Genomic DNA, 21,804 nt, shown 5'->3' on the forward strand with positions numbered 1-21,804 from the left:
GTGTCCTTGGAACTTCAATAAGTTATGAAACAGTGTTGCTGTCATTACTCAACTGTTGAAGTTCGTGGCAAAAGAGATTAAAGATACCAAATTTTACTCTTTTTTTTTTTAATGGAAAGAATGTCACTGCCAGAGTGTCGTAGCAGTCTTAGAGTTACTGCTTAAGACTTCTTCACAGAGTGTTGTGGTATTCAGGAACAATCTCAGCTTTTGGTTATTTATAATCATTAACTCCAAACATTGGAAGATGAAAACCCAGGTAGTACAGGAGAAGGTCTGCACATGTATGATTGATCTGCAATATTTAATGGATTTTTGAAGCTGTATTGCTTAAATAGCAGAATTTTAAGACTGGAAGCTTAAATCCTCAATGCATCTTTGATAGTCAAAGAAATTCCTTTTTAACTTCTTGCTATTGGCTGGACCAAGAAAAATTGCATAGGCTTACTATGTAATTGCTTTTCTTCAGCTTCTGTGATGCCTTTATTATTTATTATGTACAACTGAGCAGGGAAAATTATAGTTTAGAGTACTATTGAATACTATTGCTTTAGAAGAAAAGGAAAGTGGCCCTATTTTCCAGTCTTCTAAGGTTTCAAAGTTCTTGTATATAAATTCTTGAACTGGTAATACCGGGTAAGTGGAGAAGAGAATTCCAAGTCTAATGAAGGGTTCTCTCTTAAGGGTTAGTCCAAAAGGAATGCTTCCAAGATCCCACTTTCCAAAAACTTAATTTTGTCTTGTCTGCATTAGTAGTTAATCCACTGATCTTGCTGAATTTTTCCAAAATACCAAAAAAGATATATATGGAATCATTATCCTTCATAGTGCCCACTACATCATTAGCATATGCTAATACCTTATTTTCCATAATTGAAGGAACTGTTATTCCTCACACAGCATGTGTATTATCGACTTCCTGTAAGGTTCAAGAACCAATGGAAAGAGTAATGCACTAAGAAGGCAACCTTGCTTGATTCCTTTTTGTATTTTGACAGGGTCTGACAGGAACCCTTTAACTAGGAGGTGAGTAGTTGAATTGGCATAGACTCCTTTGATAATGGATAGCAGCTTTTACACACTCCAATGTGCTGGGGGATGTAGAACAGAAAAGGATGCTGGATATTATCAAATGCTTGAGTAAGGTCTACTGATAGCACTGCCATTGACTGAGCGGATTAGATCGGATTGATTGAGCAGATTAGATCACCTAGCAGAAACAGATTAAATTCTACCACTTGGTCTGGAACTCCATCCACCCATGTGCTTTTAATTATGTATATCATTCCCACTTTGAGTCTGTTATTGATAATGTGGAAAAATATCTTGTAGTCAGTATTAGATAGAGAAATAGGTCTCCAGCTGCAGTTTAAGGTGTGATCTCTATTAGGTTTGGGAATGAGGATGATATTGCTTGCTACAAATTCACTGTATGCGTCCTGATGAGAGAAAAGAATTAAATAGTATAATTAGAATGAAGAATAAAATCCCAGGCCTCGCAGTAAAGTTCTATCCCTAGACCATCAGGACCTGGGGATTTTCTTGTCTGGCATTCTTTATAGGCTGTGGTAACTTTAGATGTTGTAATGGGTCTGTCAAGCCCATCTTAAATATGAACAGCCATTAATGTTACAAGACTTATAATTTCAAACAGTACTATTGTCTTTTTGAAAGGAGTCAAGGATATCTTGAGTGGTGGATTTATCTTCACCATGAATGCAGATTTGAGTGATAGTCCTTTCTTTGTGAAATTTAGTGAATTGTCTATTGAATAATGCAGCTGTAGGTCAGTCTGCTAAGTGCTGTTGTATTCTTATTTTAAAATTTCTTTCTCTTACTTGTTTCTGCTTTTCCATTTCTATCTCTATGTTAATGTTTCTAATGATGTTGCTACATTCTGTACTGTTGCTTTGGTTTGTTACGAACCAGCTTCTCTTCTCTCTTTGTACAGTTCTTTGAACTTTTTTCTTTTGATGAAATTTTTTTTCCTTTTCCCATTCCATCATATTCTGTTTTATTGCTTGTTTGAATTTCAACCACATATCCAAATTCCAGGTAGCATTATTCCAATTTGAACAGAATGTCTGGAATTTGGTTGGAAAGATCAATGGTGGAAGTCTCCATGGTCCAGAACTGATCTCTGCTTGTTCCATGTAGTGGAATGTAAGTAGAACTGGATTATGATCTGACATGTTGATGTCAAGATGTTTTATCTGAATTATAATATTTATAAGGGAAGAAGAGATATAAATTCAATTAAGATGGGTACCCTTGATTCGTGTACGTGTAAGTCTAGGGATTAGGATTGTGAATCCTCCATGTCGACTAGTTGAGCATTGTCAAGACTTTTTTTTAACTGTGTATATCCCACTTTTCCACTTTTGGGGTATCCTCCTATTTTGTCTAATCTGGGGTTTTGAATACAATTCCAGTCTCCAGCTGCTATGATGTAGTGGGCACCTTATAGATATGGTTCCAATTCCTGGAAGAATTTTCGTCTAACTTTTCCACTGGATGGAGCATAAACATTTATAAACCTTATTACACATCCACAGTATTATATTTTTGAGTCTGTTGTCAAGATTCTCCCTTCTGCATCTATTTGGATATTACAGAATGAGCCAAGGAGAGGGGGGGGGGGGGAATAAGAACTCCTACTCCAGCCATGTTAAATCTTCCAAAGCTCCAATAAGAAAGAAGTGGATATCTATCTGTTAAAGTTTTTATGTCTGCAGAAGTATGTTTCTTGAAGAAAGAAAATTGATATTATTTCCATATAGTTTCTTGTTTAATTTGCATATGGAATCCTTGTACATTTAATGAGGCAATACAGAAAGGAGATGCTATAATTAGTGATGTCAATTGTAAGTCTTTAACTTCTAGATTTTGGATGAACCTGATGAGGTCTTCAATCTGTGAAGGCGCAATTGTGTAGCCTACTTCTTGTAAACTGTTTTCCAGTTTTTACAATTGCTTTCCATTATTTCAATTTCATGCCTATCGTTTTTAATTTGGAAGCTATTTTCTTTTCATGTAGATGATAATTGTACTGAGAAATCTTTGAATCAGTAAATTTTATTATTTTTATTTAATTTTATCTCTTGCTTTTCCTTTATTAGCATGTGATGGTTTTTCATAGTCCATAAACTCTTCTGAGCCTAAAGAGTTTTTTTTTTTTTCATCTGACGATCTGCAACCTTTTCTATCTTTACATTTTTATTTCTTTTTCTTTTAGATGTAGTTCCTTTTTTTAATTTTTTTTTGTTTATTATCCTCAATTTTTTTTATTAATTCATCTTTCCTTTTTGATCATCTTGTCTGCATATTAAGTTCTTTCAGTTGTCTTCCGCTTTTCCGTTTCTTCTCCAGTTTCTCCTCGTAGAACAGTTTTATGTGTTTGCATTTCATCTTGTGTCTGTTCAGTTGTTATACCAGGTTCATTATTGGTAATTTCAACTGATGGTGTTCCATTCATATTTGACTCAGAAAGTGGTTCCTGCAGTTATGGAATTGTGAGGCTAATTTCTACCTGATTTGGTCATGTACTTTTTGTGATTTTACAAAGTGTAATTTGTTTTAAAAACTCTGCCTTTACTAGACTGAATTGGAAAATCTGGAAACTTCATTTTGCTTCTCTGATATATAGCATTTAAATTGGCTTTACCGGTGCTCCCACTCTTTCAGCGAAAGTTCTAAAAGGACAGGTGTTAACACAGTGTTCAGAACTTTTGTATTTCTGACTGGGTTTGAGACTAATTAATTTTTTATGTCCAATCCCATGCAGTTGAAACATTTAGATTTGAGGCAGTTATCACCCAAGTGATTGTATGAACCACAATGCAGGCACTGCCTTTGTACTCTGGGATAGTTTACCATAACTGGGGTTGTACCGATGACAAAGTTTGGTACAGGCATCTTCGTATCCATTGTGAAGGTGACATCACCAGAAAACCAGTTTGGATCTTCACCTCATAAACCCTTTCGTGTATGTTATTAATCTTACCCCCATTTTGAGAATATCTGTATAATAATTTTGTTACTGTTCTCTATATATTCCATTGGAAATCTTTTCATTTTTACTATTTTTAACAGGCTCCTGACCATTACAAGAATAACTGTCCTGCCTTCGAAATTAAAACCCTATTATAGCTTTTCCCTTGTTTCCACATCTTTAACTACAATTAGATATTTCTCTCTGCCATATGGGGTGAAAGAATAAATCTTATTAGCACCAGCTATCTATTTTAAAACCTTAGTCACCAGTCTCGCTTCTTCACATCCTGGATTTCAATTCCTTGAGTTTACACCCTTGGAAGAATTGGTGCCATTATCTCAGGTGGGGAAAAAGATTAAAACCTCTGCATTTCATTGTAAGAGAGGGGAAAAAATAATCCAGTGATATAGAAATAATTCTACAACACCAGCAAATGCTCTATTGGAGCTACTATAAAATGGTGACTGTGATACTGCCAAAAATAATCCTGTAATGTAGATATTAACTGCACTACAAGCAATCTTTTTTTTTAATACTTAAAAAAAAAAAAACAGTGTTAGTGGGAGTGAAACCACCACTAGCACCAGTTAAATAAAATCAAAGTGAAAAACAAACAAAAGAAAACCAAAGTACTTATCTTGCCGAAATCCAAGATGTCATCAGTCGAAATCAGACACAAAAGTGATACCAAGGTTGAAGTAATGCAGAAGTCATATTTCCATATTCAAGTACTCAAAAGATGTCACCTTATTACTAAAATACCCTGGATTAGAGATAAATGTTGAAAGTTTTTCTACTTGGTTATGCTATAAATTGAAGATGCCAAGAAATTATATTCTTGGTTTAATCCTTTATCCAAGTGTAAGCAAACAAAGTTTGCATGTGAAGTAACTTCACGATTGGACATAGAGGCAAGTGACTTCACATCACTTGCCTTAGTATTTCATAATGCAAAGCACATAATCCTTATGGACATGTATAATGTTAAGCATTATGGGAAGGGTCACTTACTTCTACATTACTTCAACCTTGGTATCACTTCTGGGTGTGTCTCCCACTGATGAGACCTCATTAAAGGTCAAAACTAGTTTGGGTTTTTGACCTTTATTGATGCTTGTGTTCTGTGATTTATACAATAATTTTTTCCTGCAATAGCTTTGTCTTGAGATTCATGCAGTCATTTCCCCTCACAGTTTTGCACTCTTTTATTCTATCTGCCAGTCTCACATTTACTGACTTAGTCCAAGGAAATATTACACTTTCGACATATCCATATCCTCTTGTTTCTTGTTCAATCTTTCAACAGACACGCTCTCCACATTGTGTGATATATACATATGTGACATATGTTGCATTCACGACATTATACCATTCTCAAGAAATCCCTGTTAATTACGTTTGATTTTTGCACCATGTGATATGCTGATCTTGTTCATACTTCCATTTTGTTTTTGTTCACCACAAGCTTCAAAAATAGTAAAAATAGGTCTGTTTCAAACACCCAAATCTCCATAATTAATCACTCATTTCTGCTAAACTATGAAAAATAAATAAAACTACACCAAAACGCAAATCCAGATAGCTACTTTACTACAAAAATAACATAAATTTTCATCAACTTTCAGTGGCCTTTCTCTAAGTAAGTGGCACTTTGGCATCCTCATATGGTACTTAGGTGCCCTAGAGTTTTGGACCAATTTCTCTGTTATTCCATATAAATGTATTCATTTCATTTACTACCATACCAACTTTGCTTATACTTTTGTCTATTTCCATATTTAATTTGCCTTTTTCACTTGAAAAGGTACCTACATGTTGAAATGGTTTACTTCTGTAGGAAAGGATTTCCTATTCAGGATGTAATTTTCATTTTCTTTCATTGCCTGTCTCTTTTTGTAGATAATTTTCCTGCTTAATTTGTTACTGCAGTTTTCAAATTATTAGTTATTTGCAAGTTACTTGCTAATTTTAAATAGAAACACGAGTGCTTCTATCTTTTGGTCTCTAACCCTTTCACAATACATATTATTGTCTGAAAATAGTGTGGGTTCCACCATGTTGATTTGCTTCATTTTATCGACAGATAAACTCAAGTTGCGGGAGGGAAAAAAAAACTTGCTTGTCTGATGCCAATGATCATCTAACTCGGGAACTGATTGAGGAATGTGTTAGAAAAAGTTCTTCTAATCAGCTACTGGAATCAGATGTAGAATTCCTTTCTTCAGGCGTCTTAGTTCTATGGATGCAAGTGTCAATTCCACAGGTCTACTCTTCTATACATCTTACCTTGAATAGTTTTATCTTCAGTTTGCATGTCACTTTATCATGTCTAATTCCTTTTGCTGTACTCTTTTATTAATAGTCTCCAGAACATTTTGCTACATTCCCAGTATTTATCTTCTACTATTTCTCACCAGTCTTCCTATGTCCTGAGAGAATATAGAGAACATGATGAATTACATGCTAGGAACTTTTGATACTTTTTTTCCTCTCCCAGGATTGCATATGCAAGTTCTTGAGTTCACCATAGAGTTCTGTATTTTTCTATCTTTGAGCAGTTTCTATCAGGAATGGCCTCTTGTTCCACCTTTTCAAAACTTCGGTCTCGGGCATCTACCTGTTCATGGTGAAAGTGACCTCCCTTGATGCTACTCGCTTTTTCCCTTTTTTTTTTCCCCGGCTCTAATTAAATTATTTTTCTGTTCTCATACCAGGAATCCAAAGTCCACTCATTGTGTAGTATGATTTGGACATCCAGAATGGAAAGATATTAGCATTTTGCATACACTACTCCCCCCCCCCCCCCACACACACTTAATGCAGCTTCCTTGAAAATATCATTTGATAACTTTGTTCATCTAAAAGCCTCTGCCAGAGATGCAATCCTGAAATGTGAACATTAGGTGTCAGTTTTCTTTGATGTGAAAATACCTATGACAAAGCATGGAGCTGTTTATTATTAAAAGAGACCTTCATAACTTTGGTCTCAGAGAGCTTCTCCCTCTTTATTAAAATGCCTTTTTTTAAATTAAAAACATTCATTAACTGAACCTTTCAAGTAAGACCAGGAAACCACTTCTCTCTGCTGTCAAGACGATGGCATTCACCAAGGAAGTGTAACTGTGCCTGTTGTCAGAGTTAACCCTAACAGGACAAGGTCCTCTGAGGCAGTGGTTTTTTTTTTTTTTTTTTTTTTTTTTTTTTGTTTTTTTGTACTGTTGACTTAAAATCTTCTGTGATGTGAGAGTCAACTAAGAGAAGGCATTGAACATCCTGTATACACGATCTTCTACCCCATGGGTGCACAACGTCAGTGTTTTCTAGTTCATTTTTACAGTATACTTGTCTGCTCAAAGCTTAGCTGAGTCACAGGTTTATTTTTCCACAAGAGAAAGTACCTTCTGATGGTTGATTCTCATTCACCATCAGAGAGTACAAATACTAACTGGTGCATTTTGCAAATCGCCATCCCTGATCTTAATGTCAAAACTATTGAACTTTCTCCTCTGCTGTGATACTAATTTGCCATTTAACTGTGCTTTTAAAAATGAGTATAGTTTAAGTAATAAATAATCCATATAAGGTGGCAGTCCTTGCCTTCATCACTTTATGAACCAACATTTTCTTTGCCACCAGGTTAAGAAATTCAATGCAGTGCATGTCAGACTGCCATTTGTCCTTTTGGTGTTAATTATTAAAGCTCTCAACATTACATTAGGTGATATTGGTTATACATGACACAGTAAGTAGTGTTCCACCTTGGGAAGCTTATATTCTATCATGCTGCTTCTTACTATTCCACTTAAAGATGTTATCTACTCCCTAATCAGTCTACCAGCAGTCCCAACTCTAACAGGACAAGGTCCTCTGAAAAAAGTCCTCTGATTTTGCACTAGTCAGTGCTTGTTACTAGTCAGATCCCATTAGAGTTATTGTATGAGAACCTCTATGGATTCCAGTGACTTATTGTGGAGAACTACACTATCCACAATACTTATTACACATTTCTTTTAATGTATATTGACTGACATAATACTTACATATTACTAAATTTCTGAAAACCTGCTTCACTCATTCACCGCTCTCTGAGACAAAAATATAGTCCTTGCACCTTTGCTAATGACAGTGTTACTCAGTTTCTTCCTCCTTAGGCATAGTGCTTAAATATTCCACAGACCACTCACCATCTTGGTCTCTTCTCTGTTTATCCTCTCTCCACCACTTCCTCATTCCCATGAAGTGCAGGTGACCAGAGCTGAGCACAGTAACCTAGATGTGGCCATATCAAGGTCTTAGTTCCTTATCTCTTATCTTCCTTAACTTAACTTCCTTATCTCTACTTGTTTGTTAGTATTTTTCATTAAACAACGAAGTAATCCGATGAGCTGCCTTTTCTTTATTTGCATCATGTCCTCTGAAGTGGAATCCTTATCCACCAGTACCTTCGAATCCCCTGTTTCATCTGTTTCCTGGAGTATATATTGGTATGATGCATAGTTTGTAATTTTTTCTTTACATAACTTTACACTATTCAAAATTAAACTGGTATTTATTATCTTTTGCCCATACTGTCAGCCTGCTTAAATCATCCTGTGAGGTTTGTTGTTTTGTCTCCACGAGTCACCCTGATATCCATATTGCCAGCTTCATATTCATCCCCATTAGTTCCACTGTGATTGAGTAGTATCCTGTCAAATGTCTTTGCAAAATCTGGCAGTATTATTGTGTAGTCATTCGCTTTATCCAACTCAGCTGTCACTCTGTTATAAAAATTTACTAAATCACTAAGGTATGACCTATCCTTCACAAAGCCATGCTGCCCTCCTTTCCATCGAGTATTGTATTCTTATGCACCTATTTGTATTCTGCCATTTTACATTTTTCTTTGACAAGCTTTTCAAATACCTACATTGCCATTCTTGAGATACTGATTAGTCTCTAATTTGCTACTCCAATCTTGGAGCCTCCTTTATGTGATGGACCTTCCAACCCCTTAGGAAACTCACTATAGTAGTCATTCTTTGTTTTGGACTGCTTGGCTAATATTTTCTCATACTCTGATTACTTTCCTGTCTGGTCACCTTTCTTGCCTGAACCTTATATTGCCTGTGAGCTTGCTAGTTATCTCTCTCTACATACCTAGCACAACATTTTCTTTTTTTACATCTCCTGCTTAATAATGCCGCTCATGCATCTAACTTTTATGTGATATATACACCTGACCTTGGTTATGCAGTTTGATATTGTTTCTTTCAGATACCCCTATAACTATTTTCTGTGTAATACTGACATTCTTCCCTTTCAGGTTCTTATGTTGTGGCACTGCTTAATTATTGTTGCTTAAGCTTATCATAAATCACCTACCCTGTAATTCCACACATACCCCTTCTTAACATGAGAATTCCACGTTTCACAACTGCCCAAGTCAAGACTTCATGATCACTTTATCCATTTAGAGGCAATGTGGTTAACTTAGTTATGGTCTGATCCTATGACCAGATCTCCAGCTCACTCAACCCTTGGGTCTACTTTGTCACATGCTGTTTCAAGTAGTTATCTCTTAATATCTGAATAAATTTCATTCCAGCTCTTTTATCTTTCTTCCTTCCATCTATATCCATAATGATGAATCCATAATAATTACTCAGTCTGAACTCGTTATATTAATTTGCTGATGCATATTTTTTGCATAATCCATTGTATCCCTTACTCTTTCGCCTATAACAGCAGTCAACTGTATGTTTTGTCCCCTGTTGGCCTTTAGCTCACATCAAATTGCCTCAAATGGACTGCATCCAGATTACATCAAATGAATGGTATCGCATACTCAGTGAAGTCTTCCTAATCTTTTTTTTTTAACTGTAGTTCATCTTCTGTCATTAATAGTACTCCCCCTCCCCTTGTCCTGTTTTTCTCTGTCCTCCTTTATTACTGATACTTCTATCATTAGTATATATGAACTGTAGTAGTAGCAGTAGTATCCTCTTAGGCATCCAATGACATTTACACCTTGTATTGACTATCCTATTTGATTTTGTCACTTGAGAGACCAGCTTCTGCATTTTTTCATCACTCACAATCACTTCCCGCATGGGTGCCTAAACACACACACACACATACCTGCATCTACCCTAATAGCTTTAGTTCCCCTGAATTTCCATTTTAACACACTCGGTGAACAAGGCTTTCTTGAGACACCTAATTCTGACTTCATTGAAGTTCAGTCTATCAGCATTATGTAAATCCTTCTGTCCATAAAATATAGTGGTCTACAAACTGCATACCATTTCTTCTGCACAACCTACACATTGATTCATTTCCACCTCTTTGTCCTCCTCCTCCACTCACCTCTATCATGGCTAATCAGTTTTACTCTCTTGCTATTCTTTGCTTCTTTCGCACCTTACATTTTTTTCATCCTGACAGCTTCATTAATATTATTAATTTTTATACAGGGAAATACTAAGTTATGATCTCATTAAGTACTTCTCTTATCATACAATCACCATAATTTTTCTCCTATCTATCGCCTTACACCTATTTTTTCTTCTTTTCTTGATTCTTGCCATTCATGTGATGTGTCTCCAACCATTCAGTTTAATGCTTTGGCTTGTGAAGGACTCCATATAACATGTAAGTGCACTACTTAAATTAAGGGGATATTAAATCCCACATAGTTTTAAAACCGAATAAGAAACTCAAAGATTGGAATCAGAGAGTTTCTTGCCGAATATAGTAAACTATAAAGTATCGGCGACACTAGCGTTAGCCAATGCAAGTGATCCTAGTACATAGTACAATACCAGACGACTCGTTGCAAAGGTGGGGGAAGTTCAGATCGCTATTCTTAGGTATTTTCCATAATGTAAAAACACATTTCCTAGGAAATGTATTTGAGTTTCTTATTCGGTTTTAAAACTGTGTGGGATTTAATATCTCCTTAATTTAAGTAATGTTTTCATTGCCGAAATGAAGCTTATTAGCTCTTTATACTTAATGTAAGTGCACTTTTTTTTTCATATGGACTTCTTCATTCATCTGACCTTCTAGCACTGCACTGTCAACAAAGTTGCCAACACTAACATTTTCCCAACTTTTGTCTCACTGCCGTGTATTTTACTCTCTATCTCCACACAACTAGCACTTGATCTCAAAATAGTTCCTACAGTATGTAGGAATTTTTTTAAGTTCAGTGTGTGTATATGAGAGACATAATCCAGCAAACGTCACACACACACTGCACCTAACACAATCTCACATAGTAAAGATCCTCCTCCCTCCCCAACAATGACACTTTAGCCACCACTGTTTTATTAAGCATTGGTGCCATACCATTATATCTACTTTAATCCAAAATATAGAACTATTTCTTAAAATCAACACTCATGAAAAATATATATATATATACATACATATACAAGTTAACCTAATATTATTTATTAAAATTCATAAAAATAGCTTATTTTTCTGCACTGCTGTACATACACAACCTATACTCTTAATCCTCTAGTGAAATGTAGTAACTATACTGCTGAGTTGCATGTCACATATCTTGTACTAGAAAACATGAAAACAATGCCACCAGATGTATAATTTACATATTCTCCCTTCTTGGCTCTTTATAGGCTTTTCTTGATTACAATCCACATCCAGTATGCACTATCAAATATGGCAATTATTTTATTAAGTAAAGAGACTTCAACTTAGCTTGTGCTGGATCCTAAGTTGCATTGGAATCAAGGGAAATGAGACAGCAGATTCCATTTCTTCTTCATTTACTGTTTTGGTTCTCCATACTGAATATAGAAAGCCATTAAAAGAAAAATTAATTTGTTATGGTTGGCAGAGAATGCATATAAATTGCTTGAGATTAACTGTTAAATTTAACATCTGCAATCCTGTCTGGTTAGAAATCATTCAGAAGAAATTAATCTTGCTAGACTCTATGGTTAATTGATGTTTGAGAGATACTTGTGCCATGGCTCACGAAAAATGTTAAGCAAGTTTGAATGTGGGAAGGAACACCCTCATCCATTTCCAGAATCATTAACATAACTGGTTCTGGAACTGAGGAGCCTCACATAACTATCCTCTCCCCCTCCTCAGAGCTGTTTCCTATACATAATATCTCTGATATGTCTAACATCTTAACACATTTGATGTAATAAAAATATCAACATATCATGCATGGAGTAATTAGCTTAATTTTCTTTTTCTCAATATTAAATATTATCATTATCATTAACATCTGATCCCGTGAAGCCAGAGACTCGTTGTGGGAATATTATGCACTGTCACACATGCGAAGCTCATCCAACTGTACCTTAAACTGATTAATTGTGTCTACATTCACAACACACTCATGCAGTGCATTCCACTCACTAGCCACACACTATGCAAAGAACCTTCTCCTCACCTTATACAGTTTCTAGGGATGGTATTTTGTTCTACTTCCCCCTTCCCATTCTGTGAAAGATTTCTTTCATGTTACCAGATAACAACACAAATGTCTCATTCACATTTTCCTCCCCTCCTACTCCTATTCATGAGCCTTTGCAATTTGCATTCTTTCAATCTTTTTTCATACTCCACACTCCAAAAACCACTGACCACCTTTGTGAATCTTCTCTGGATCCACATCACCATGAAAACCTAGTGACCAAATCTTTGCACAGTAATACATATGAGACTTGATTAATGCCTTATGAAATGGAATCATAACCTCTTAATTTCTGCATGTCAAGGTCCTCCAACCTTTTCATTATCTGATGTAACAACTTGTGCAAATTGGTCCCTGAATTTCAGGTCCTTGTCTACCACCACTCTCTGATCTCTCATCTTCTTTACCTCCTTTGAAGTTTTCTTACCAAGTGTATACTTTGCATTCGATTGTTGCTTACTAAAATTTCAAGACCTTACACTATTAGAACTGATAGTTCTTCTACTTACCTGCTCATTCAAACAATATGGCACCAAAAAAAAAAAAAAAACTAATGAATAACTACAACAATATTTGGTCCACCTTTGCTACGAGTTACCCGGTGTTGTACTACCTGACCCCAGTCCTGAAGATGCTTTCAGGCACAAACTTTGTTTGTTCACACTTGGATAAAGGATTAACCACCTTACCGGCCAGTATGGATCAAATACGCATCTGCATACGCTTCGTATCCATCATATATTTCAATGTTATAACAATGGTATTACAATTTTAATAAGCACTTCACATCCATGATAACTTGAACGTCTATAGACGTCTTGGCCGGTAGCGTGCTTAAACTAAATTTATTATAGTCTAACCAAGTGAAAAATAAACTTTCTACAACAATATATGTTATGGAGAAAATGCATTTATTAACAGAGAAATGTATGTTAATAAATGAATGAATAAATGAAATGTACACCTCACGATATGTACATTCACAGTATCGGTGGAATCTCGGTCGAATAAAGCATTAATGGCAGTAGATTACATTCTCGAAATATACATCTTGTGTTTTAAGACAGGTTTCATAGTGCATGTGAAGGTTCTCTGTCATCTTGGAGAACAATGGTTGGGACATCTGCTGAACACATAATTTTATCCCTTAGTTTATCAAGGTTAGAAGATTATTGCTTGGGGCATGTTTATAGAAATAAACAAACTGCTCACAAACATTCCGTAGGCATGCACCATTTGTTCTACCAACTCCGTATGAATGAAATTAATGCTCAACAATAAACATCTTTCCTTCCAACATCAACACCATTGCGACAGCTAAATGTAATGGCGTGGGCTCTATACGTGCTCTTATATTAATGTGCATACAGTTGAAAAGCATATCTCTTACCACATGAACTGAAGAGGGCATCAAACTTTAGTACTGTTATTTTATTACACCATCCCATATAATCTATTCAGATCCCAACTGCAAAGCCATAACATCTACTTAACACTGCATTGCTCTTCCCAATTTTTCATATCTGTGAATAGACAAATTGAACAGTTGTTCAATTTGTCTATTCACAATAGACAAATTGAACAACGTTGGCCCCATATAGACACCTCCAACATGCCACTAGTGATTTTCCTCTTTTGGGATACAGCATATCTATATACAACTTTGATACTTATCTGACAGCCAATCACTAGTCTGTTATCTAATCCCATCTGTTTAATTTTATTTAACATCCTGTTGCTTGGCAGTCTATTGAAAGCTTTTGCAAAATCTAAGCATACCACTGTGTATGCATACCCCTTGTCCAAGACATTTGTCATGTTGTTCATAATACATAAGTAATTTAGGAAAACATGAACAACAAACCCATGCTGACAACCATAGATAATACTGCTGTTATCAACCCATTTCTATATTCTAGTTCTTGCCAATATCTCGAGTACCTTAACCACAACTCTGGACATACAGATTTGGCTATAATTGTAGCCACAACCTTATCACTACCATTATGCAGTGGAACAGTACTTTCTTTCTGCTCTTGGAATACCTGTCTCTTGTAAGATATTAAACATGCATGCCAGTGCTATTGCCAATTCCCTGAAACTTTTCCTTAAGACACATGTTAATATGTCATCATATCCTATTGCCTTATTGACCTCAACCCTTATTTATTTCCTCATATTCCTCCTGTTCATTCAAGATTAAGCCATCCTCTCCTATGTCCTCTACACTTAAGTTTTTCATGATTTCACCCTGATGAGGATGAAACATCCTTATAAATTGTTCCCTGAATACCTCAATGATGTCTTCTGCATGAGTTACCATGCTACAATTTTTATCCATTAACATAATCTTATAATTAATCTTCCCTCTACTTAAACAAATCTGAAATCTCTCTAACATTTTTCTTGACCTGATTTACTAATTTATGCTCATACTGAAGTTTTGCTATTCTTACCAACTGAGTCACCTTCTGGTCTGCTCTTTGTAATCTTCATACAATTGATTGCTACCTTTATTCATCTTCTGCTGCCTTCACAGTATCCTTTTCTTCCAAATTTCATGCTTAATCCCTTTATTCATCCATTTGACATTTACTTTATTCAGTATTTTGACACTTTGGAATTTGCACATTGATGTTTTTAAACATGTTTTGGTCATTTCTGCCAGCCTGGTTGGCTGAGTGATTAGCATATCTACTCTCCAGCCAAGAGGATTATGGGGTTCGAATCCTGTTATGGGCATGGATGTTTGTGACTGTCCTCCAACTTTGTGTGAAAAGGACATCTGCTACCCTACCACTTCTTGTAGCAAATGGCTTCACTCCCAAAACCTGTGAAGTATGAGAGTGACCATATGGCATCTGCAAACATCAAATTTGAATAACTAACATAAAATGTTATATTCAGGAAATGACAACCAAGGAAAAGAAGGAGTAGCCATAGTATTCAACACAAAATACGAGGCTAATCTTCTTGAATGGCAGTCAGTCTAAAGTAGAGTAATGTGGGCAAATATGAGAATGGGGAACTGGACAATGAGACTTATTTGTGCCTATGGTCCCACAGAAGGTTCTACTAAGGTAGAAGTCGAGGAATTTTTTGAGGCTTTAGAAAAAGCAACTGACACAATGAAAAAGCAAAAGTTGGTCCTTGTTGGGGATCTAAATAGCAGAGTAGGAAATGATTGTGAGACATACAAAAATATTTTGGGAAAATTTGGAGAAAAGAGTAAAGCTAATAATAATGGCAAATATCTGTTGGATTTATGCTCAGGACATGCACTGGTTATTACTAACACCATGTTCCAACATAAAAATGTGCACAAATTCACGTGGAGAGAAGAGGCAAGGAATAAGAAAAGTCTCATTGACTATGTTATTGTTGATAGTGATGTTTTCTCCCTGGTGCAGGGACACCAGAGTGTACAGAGGATTTGAAATTGGAAGCAATCACTATTTAGTCTTGAGCAGGATAAAATTGAATTTCATATTGAAAAGAATAACATGTAAGAAAGTTTTAAAGCGAATAAAAGTTGTGCAGCTCTCAGATGTGAACTGTAGACTAAAATACACAAAGATTATTGAAGAAAAAATGAAAGAGTTTGAGAACAGGAATCAAACCTTGGAGATTCAGTGGCAAACTCTGAGGAAAACATTGATTGATTCTGCCAGAGAGGCATGTGGTGAGGTTGTCTGCAAGGATAAAAAAATCTGAACTCCCTGGTAGAGACAGGAAGTTAAAGAGGCAGTGAAGGAAAAGAAGAAAGCTTATCAAAAGTTCCTGGCAAATAAGTCAGCTTTTACTCTTACAGAATACAGAGACAAATGTAAGAAAGCTAAACAGTGTGTAAAACTAGCTAAACAAAAGTCATGGGAGGACTTTGGCAAGAATATAGAAAATAAATATCAAGAAGGTGGCAAAATATTCTGGAGGTTGTTGAAGAAGCTTAGAAATGGAGTAAAGAATGCTGTAAAAGGAGTTAGAGATGATAAAGGTGACATGAAAACGGGAGAAAAAGATATCCTTGAAGTATGGAGTAATTACTTTGAAAAACTGCTAAATGAAACAAGCAGTGATGAGAGCACAGTGGTAAAAAACACTGGCCAGGCATGCAGTCAGAAATAAATATCCATACTTGAAGTAGAAAAAGCCATCAAAGGCTTGAAATGTGGAAAGGCAGGAGGTAGATGATATTTGACCAGAATTGCTGAAGTATGGTGGTATAAGAGTCTTACGGTGGCTGCACTTCATAGTTCAGAAAGCCTGGACAGAGGGCTGAATTCCCGATTATTGGAGTAGAGCTCTCATAGTACCCATATATAAAAAGAGAAATAAAACTGAATGTGAGAATTACAGAGGTATTTCCCTACTGAGTGTTCCTGGCAAGATCTATTTAAGTATACTTGAGAAACGGTTGAGAAGAATTGTGGAAGAAAAGCTGGGTGAAGAACAAGCTGGATTCAGTCCAAATAGAGGCTGTCAGGATCAGATCTTCACTTTATGACAAATAGTCGAGAAAGCATGGGAATATAACAGAGATCTGTATTTAAGTTTGGTCGATTTGGAAAAGGCATATGACAAGGTTGAAGAAGCTATTCAATACTTGAGTTGTAAGTCAGCAGTTAGAATTGAAGGAAGTACAGGAAGATGGTTTAATGTTACATCTGGTGTGAGACAAGGATGTACATTATCCCCTCTGTTATTCATTATCTATATGGATCACATTATGAAGGAAAGTGGTATTAAACATGATATCAAAATTGGAGATGTTAATGTCAGCTCTTTGCTTTATGCGGATGATGTTATACTTCTAAATAAATCCACTACAAATCTGCAAGATTCTCTGACTAAATTGAATAGCCATTGTAATAGATATGGTATGAAGGTCAGCAATAAAAAGACAAAGATAATGAAAATAGGCAGAATCATTGAAAATGTCAACTGTGTTGTGAATGGAGAACCTGTGGAACAAGTGAAACATTTCAGCTACTTCGGCACCATTTTTACTGAAGATGGTAAATTAAATATAGAAATAGACAACAGAATCAGCAAAGCTGGTATGGTAGGAAGTCAATTGAATAATTCATATGGAATAAGAGAGAAATTAGTTGGAACACTAAATTAGCTATATACACAACAGTGTTCAAACCAGTTTTAACTTATGGATCTGAGAGCTGGGTCAGAAGTAAAACACTTGACCAAAGACTAGAGACTGCAGATATGAGAGTCCTGAGAAAGATTATAGGCATGAGCAGATGGCATCAATGGCAATATCATATTAAAAACGAGGATATTAGGAAAGAACCTGACAGCATCCAGGAATGCGTTAGCAGAGCTATTCTCAGGTGGTATGGTCACTAAAACAGAATGAGTGAAGAAAGATTAGCAAAACAAGTGTTCTCTGCCAGGTTGGCAGCAAAACGACCCAGAGGAAGACAAAGATATAGGTGGATTGAGTACAAAGTGCCTTAGACAATAGAAATATAAGATCTGATAATGTAGGAGTCTTGACAAGTAACAGACTGATTTGGAGGAAAATTGTAGATAGGAAGTTAGTAATGATGTAATTTTTTTCATGTAGTACCATCATATCCTGTACACCCCTTGAGGGTACATGGCAGGAATTTGATGATGATGATGACTTAGTCATTTCCCAAACAGCATTTATCTCCCTCCCACTTAATACCTCATTCCATGCTATAGCTCCAATTTGTCTCCTAAACTTTTCTTTTCATTAGACATTGTAATTCCACATATATCCTTATTTTTAGAGGTACCTGTGGCATAGTATAATTGTTTAAAGAACACGTATGACCACAGTAATAACTTTTAATTAATAAAGGTACAGATATTACATACTAAAACTAATAGTACATCTTCAGTGTCACACAGTTATAGGAATGGAATACAAGTAACGAACATTCGGTGGATCACATATTAAAATACAATTGTTGCCGCGTGCTAGGAAATGATAGAAAATAATTAATCTTTAAGATAATTTTTTTTTTTTTTTTTTTTTTTTTTTTTATGGATTACATAAAATAAAAGTCTTCCAGATCTTCGAGAGAGAGAGAATCATTTCGATTTAAATTCAGTCGGTGTAAAATAGCTTCACAACTTTCTTTAAAAAGGCGTTCATATTTGAACCTGCATCTATGTAGGAAAATAGCTTTATCCCACTGGATATTATGAGTAGTGTTAATACTGTGTTGTGCTAGACCAGACTTCTGAGGTTTGTTATATTCAATATTATATTGATGTTCTTTAATTCTTTTTTCCACAGAACGACCAGTTTGTCCAAAATAAGAAACATCACATTCACATGGTATTTGGTAAATGCCAGCCAAAGATAGAGATGACAGTTTATCCTTTGTTGAAGGCAATAAAGAGGAAATTTGTTGATAGGAACATATGTGGGAATCAATTGGTACTTTTTCAAAATTCTACCTATAGGTTCTGAGATTCCTGGAATGTAAGGGACTGTTGAAGAAACCTTAGGTATTGGAACATAAGATTCAATTATCTGTTGGATTTGATTGGTGTTCTAGTTATTCGATTCCATTAACTTTTTTATGATGGAAAGTTCTTGTTGTAAGATTACTGGAGAAGAGCAAATTTTTGAGATGTGTAGTGAGCAGACATTTTATGAATGTATCTGCCAGTAAATGTGGGCTTTCGAAAAACGCTTGTAGATAAGGTACCAGAAGAAGTTCGAGTAAGAAGGATGTCCACAAATGGTAAAGTACCAGAATTTTCTTTTTCCATGATGAATTGAATACATGGGTGAAGGCTATTTATCTGTTGTAGAAATGTGGAAAGCTCAGAGGGCTACCCATGGCAGTACCTTCAACTTGTTTGTAGATCTTGTTTTTCCAGCTGAAATAACCTGAATGGATAACAAATTCGAAAATCTCTGTGATATCTGGAAGGTAATCTTTATATATAATTTGACTGTGTCGGCTAATGGAATATTGGTAAAACAGAGAAACAGTGTCGAAGCTGACTAACAACTCAGACTCTTTGATTTTTATATCCTTGATTTTTTCAAGAAAATCTGTTGAATTTTTTATGTAGGATCTGGAATGTCCAGTGAGAGCACTTAAGGAATGTGACAAGACTTTTGCAATTCGATAGGTAGGAGAATCAATGCAGTTCATGATAGGTCGAACTGGATAGCCTTCTTTATGGATTTTCGGAAGTCCATATAGACGGGAAGTTCTTCCAAAGTAGGTTCGTAATTTATCCACGTAATTTGGGTCCCAACTGATAACCGCATCAAGTAATTTATTTAATTGTTTAATTTGTGAATTTGTAGGATTATGCGTGATCTCTTGGTAGGTAGAGGTGTCTTCTAAAAGGCTGGATACTTTTGTCTCATAGTCAGTCATTTATATTCGAATTACAAAAGTAATTGTAATCATATTCATGATTACAATAACTTTTCCTTTATCTGCCTTAGAAATAGATATTTTGTTATCTCTCCTTAAAGACGTTAGCCCTTTGATTTCAGCATTTGATAAGTTGCATGGAGGTAATTTGCTTTTAAATAACGAAGTCGCAACTTCAAAACGAAGTTTGTTAGCATCGTTGCTAGAAAGTCCTGACAGATTGTATTCTATATTATGTAAAAAATCACGATACGGAATGCATGTAGGAATAACTGCAAAATCAAGGCCTTTTGCTAAAGCACTGGTTTCGGCGTTGGATAAATTCCTTGCAGCAATTGCCTCCTCTCTGACTTACATCAATCCATTCAAACGCAACCTGTCACTGTTGTAGATTTCCATCCTTTCCTCAAATTCTTTTCACATGTTCACAAACTCCACTTCCTTCTCCTCACACAGGTCTGCCAACATACCATTCATGATCCCTGCTCTGCCTCTCAAATCACCATTTTCATACACATCGGCCACCTCTCTAACCACACTTATTTTTCACTGTCCTCAACAACCTGAAACCTGAATATGAAAGAGTCATTGAAGGAATCGAAAATGAAGAATAAGGAAGTAAAAAATGAGTGCTGCATCGATTTGATAGGACAGAGTTGAGAAGTGCCCTGATTGCTAATGAGTCAATGAGAAGATTGTGTAGGAGGAATGATGTGCAGTTTATTGATGTATGGAGTGAATTTGATGTATGAGAGAACTTATGCAGGCCTTCACGGATTACATTTAAATGGTTTTTGAGTTAGATGTTTGAAGAAAGTGTTTAGTAAGAGTTTGGCAAAACTAGAGAAACTGGAGATATTCGAGGGGATTCAATCAATCAATCATATATATCTGGCCACCCCTGTGATAAATGAGCATGTGTACAGAAATGATTTTGCAATGCTGTATGTGATTTCACAGGTTTCTGATTCAAATGGGTTGGTAGTGACATTACAAGAGGTTTATTTTGGATACAAGGGGATGTTGCAATGCATGTACACGAATGCCAGTATGAGGAATAAGGGAGAGGAATTTTTGGCATTGGTCAGCTCGACTTGACAAAAAATTATAGGCATCAGTGAGACCTGGTTGAGAGAAAATGCTATAGTTACAGGGATAGAAATAAAGAGTATTGTATTTTCAGGGAAGATAGAGGAGAATAGGACAAGAGGTGGGGTATTGCTGGTGACAGCTGAAGAATGACAACCAACAAAATTAGAAATTAAAGAGGATTTGGGGTCTGACAGAGATGGCTTATTTGAGGTGGTATGGTGTGAGATAGAGGTCAGTATTGCAAAATATATTGTTGGTGGTTGCTGCTATTAGACAATGGGTCCACAGGAAGATATAGATGTCAAGCATCAGCAGATTAGCAGAATGAGTGCAAGCCAAGCAATTATTATTGGAGACTTTAACTATAGGGACATAATTGGAAGGAGGGTGGTGGCATGACAAGATGGAAATAGAATTTATACAGTTGCTATGGGATAATTACCTGAAACCACGTGATATAGAGGAGACCATGGATTTGAGTGTTGGAACTGATAATAAGATCAGTTCCAGGGTCAGGAGGATAAACTAAGTGGGGATAAAGTGGATGTGTGGAAATATTAAGTAAGAGCTGCATAAAAAGAAACCATTGTGGAGGGAATATAAAGAAAGAGATGATCATCATACTCATGAGAAGTACAAATGTAAGCAAGAATGGTGACTAGTATGGTAAGAAAGGCCAAATCAGATTATGAAAGGAAATTAGCTAAGCAGGCCATAGTAAACCCCAAAGAATTTTCTCGTTATGTAGCAGTTAAGAGGAAAAATTATTATGGTAGGATGACTTTAAACAATGCTGATAGTAGGAAGGTGAAAGGTGCAAAAGAAATAGTTGAGTTGCTGAGTGATCATTTTGCAAAGTTATATCATCCAGGTTGAGATTTTGCAGTTAC

General features: G+C 35.8%; 1 protein-coding gene across 1 annotated transcript in view; it reads left to right on the forward strand.

The window, feature by feature from the left end:
• The window catches only part of LOC150103039 (putative pyridoxal-dependent decarboxylase domain-containing protein 2), a 468,473-nt gene that overhangs the window by 206,444 nt on the left and 240,225 nt on the right, over positions 1-21,804 (forward strand). The window lies entirely within an intron of this gene.

The sequence above is a fragment of the Typopeltis vanoorti genome, chromosome 9 (assembly GCF_054136105.1).
Source record: "Typopeltis vanoorti isolate ZY-2024b chromosome 9, IOZ_Tvanoo_1.0, whole genome shotgun sequence".
In the NCBI taxonomy this organism is placed as follows: Eukaryota; Metazoa; Arthropoda; class Arachnida; order Uropygi; family Thelyphonidae; genus Typopeltis; species Typopeltis vanoorti.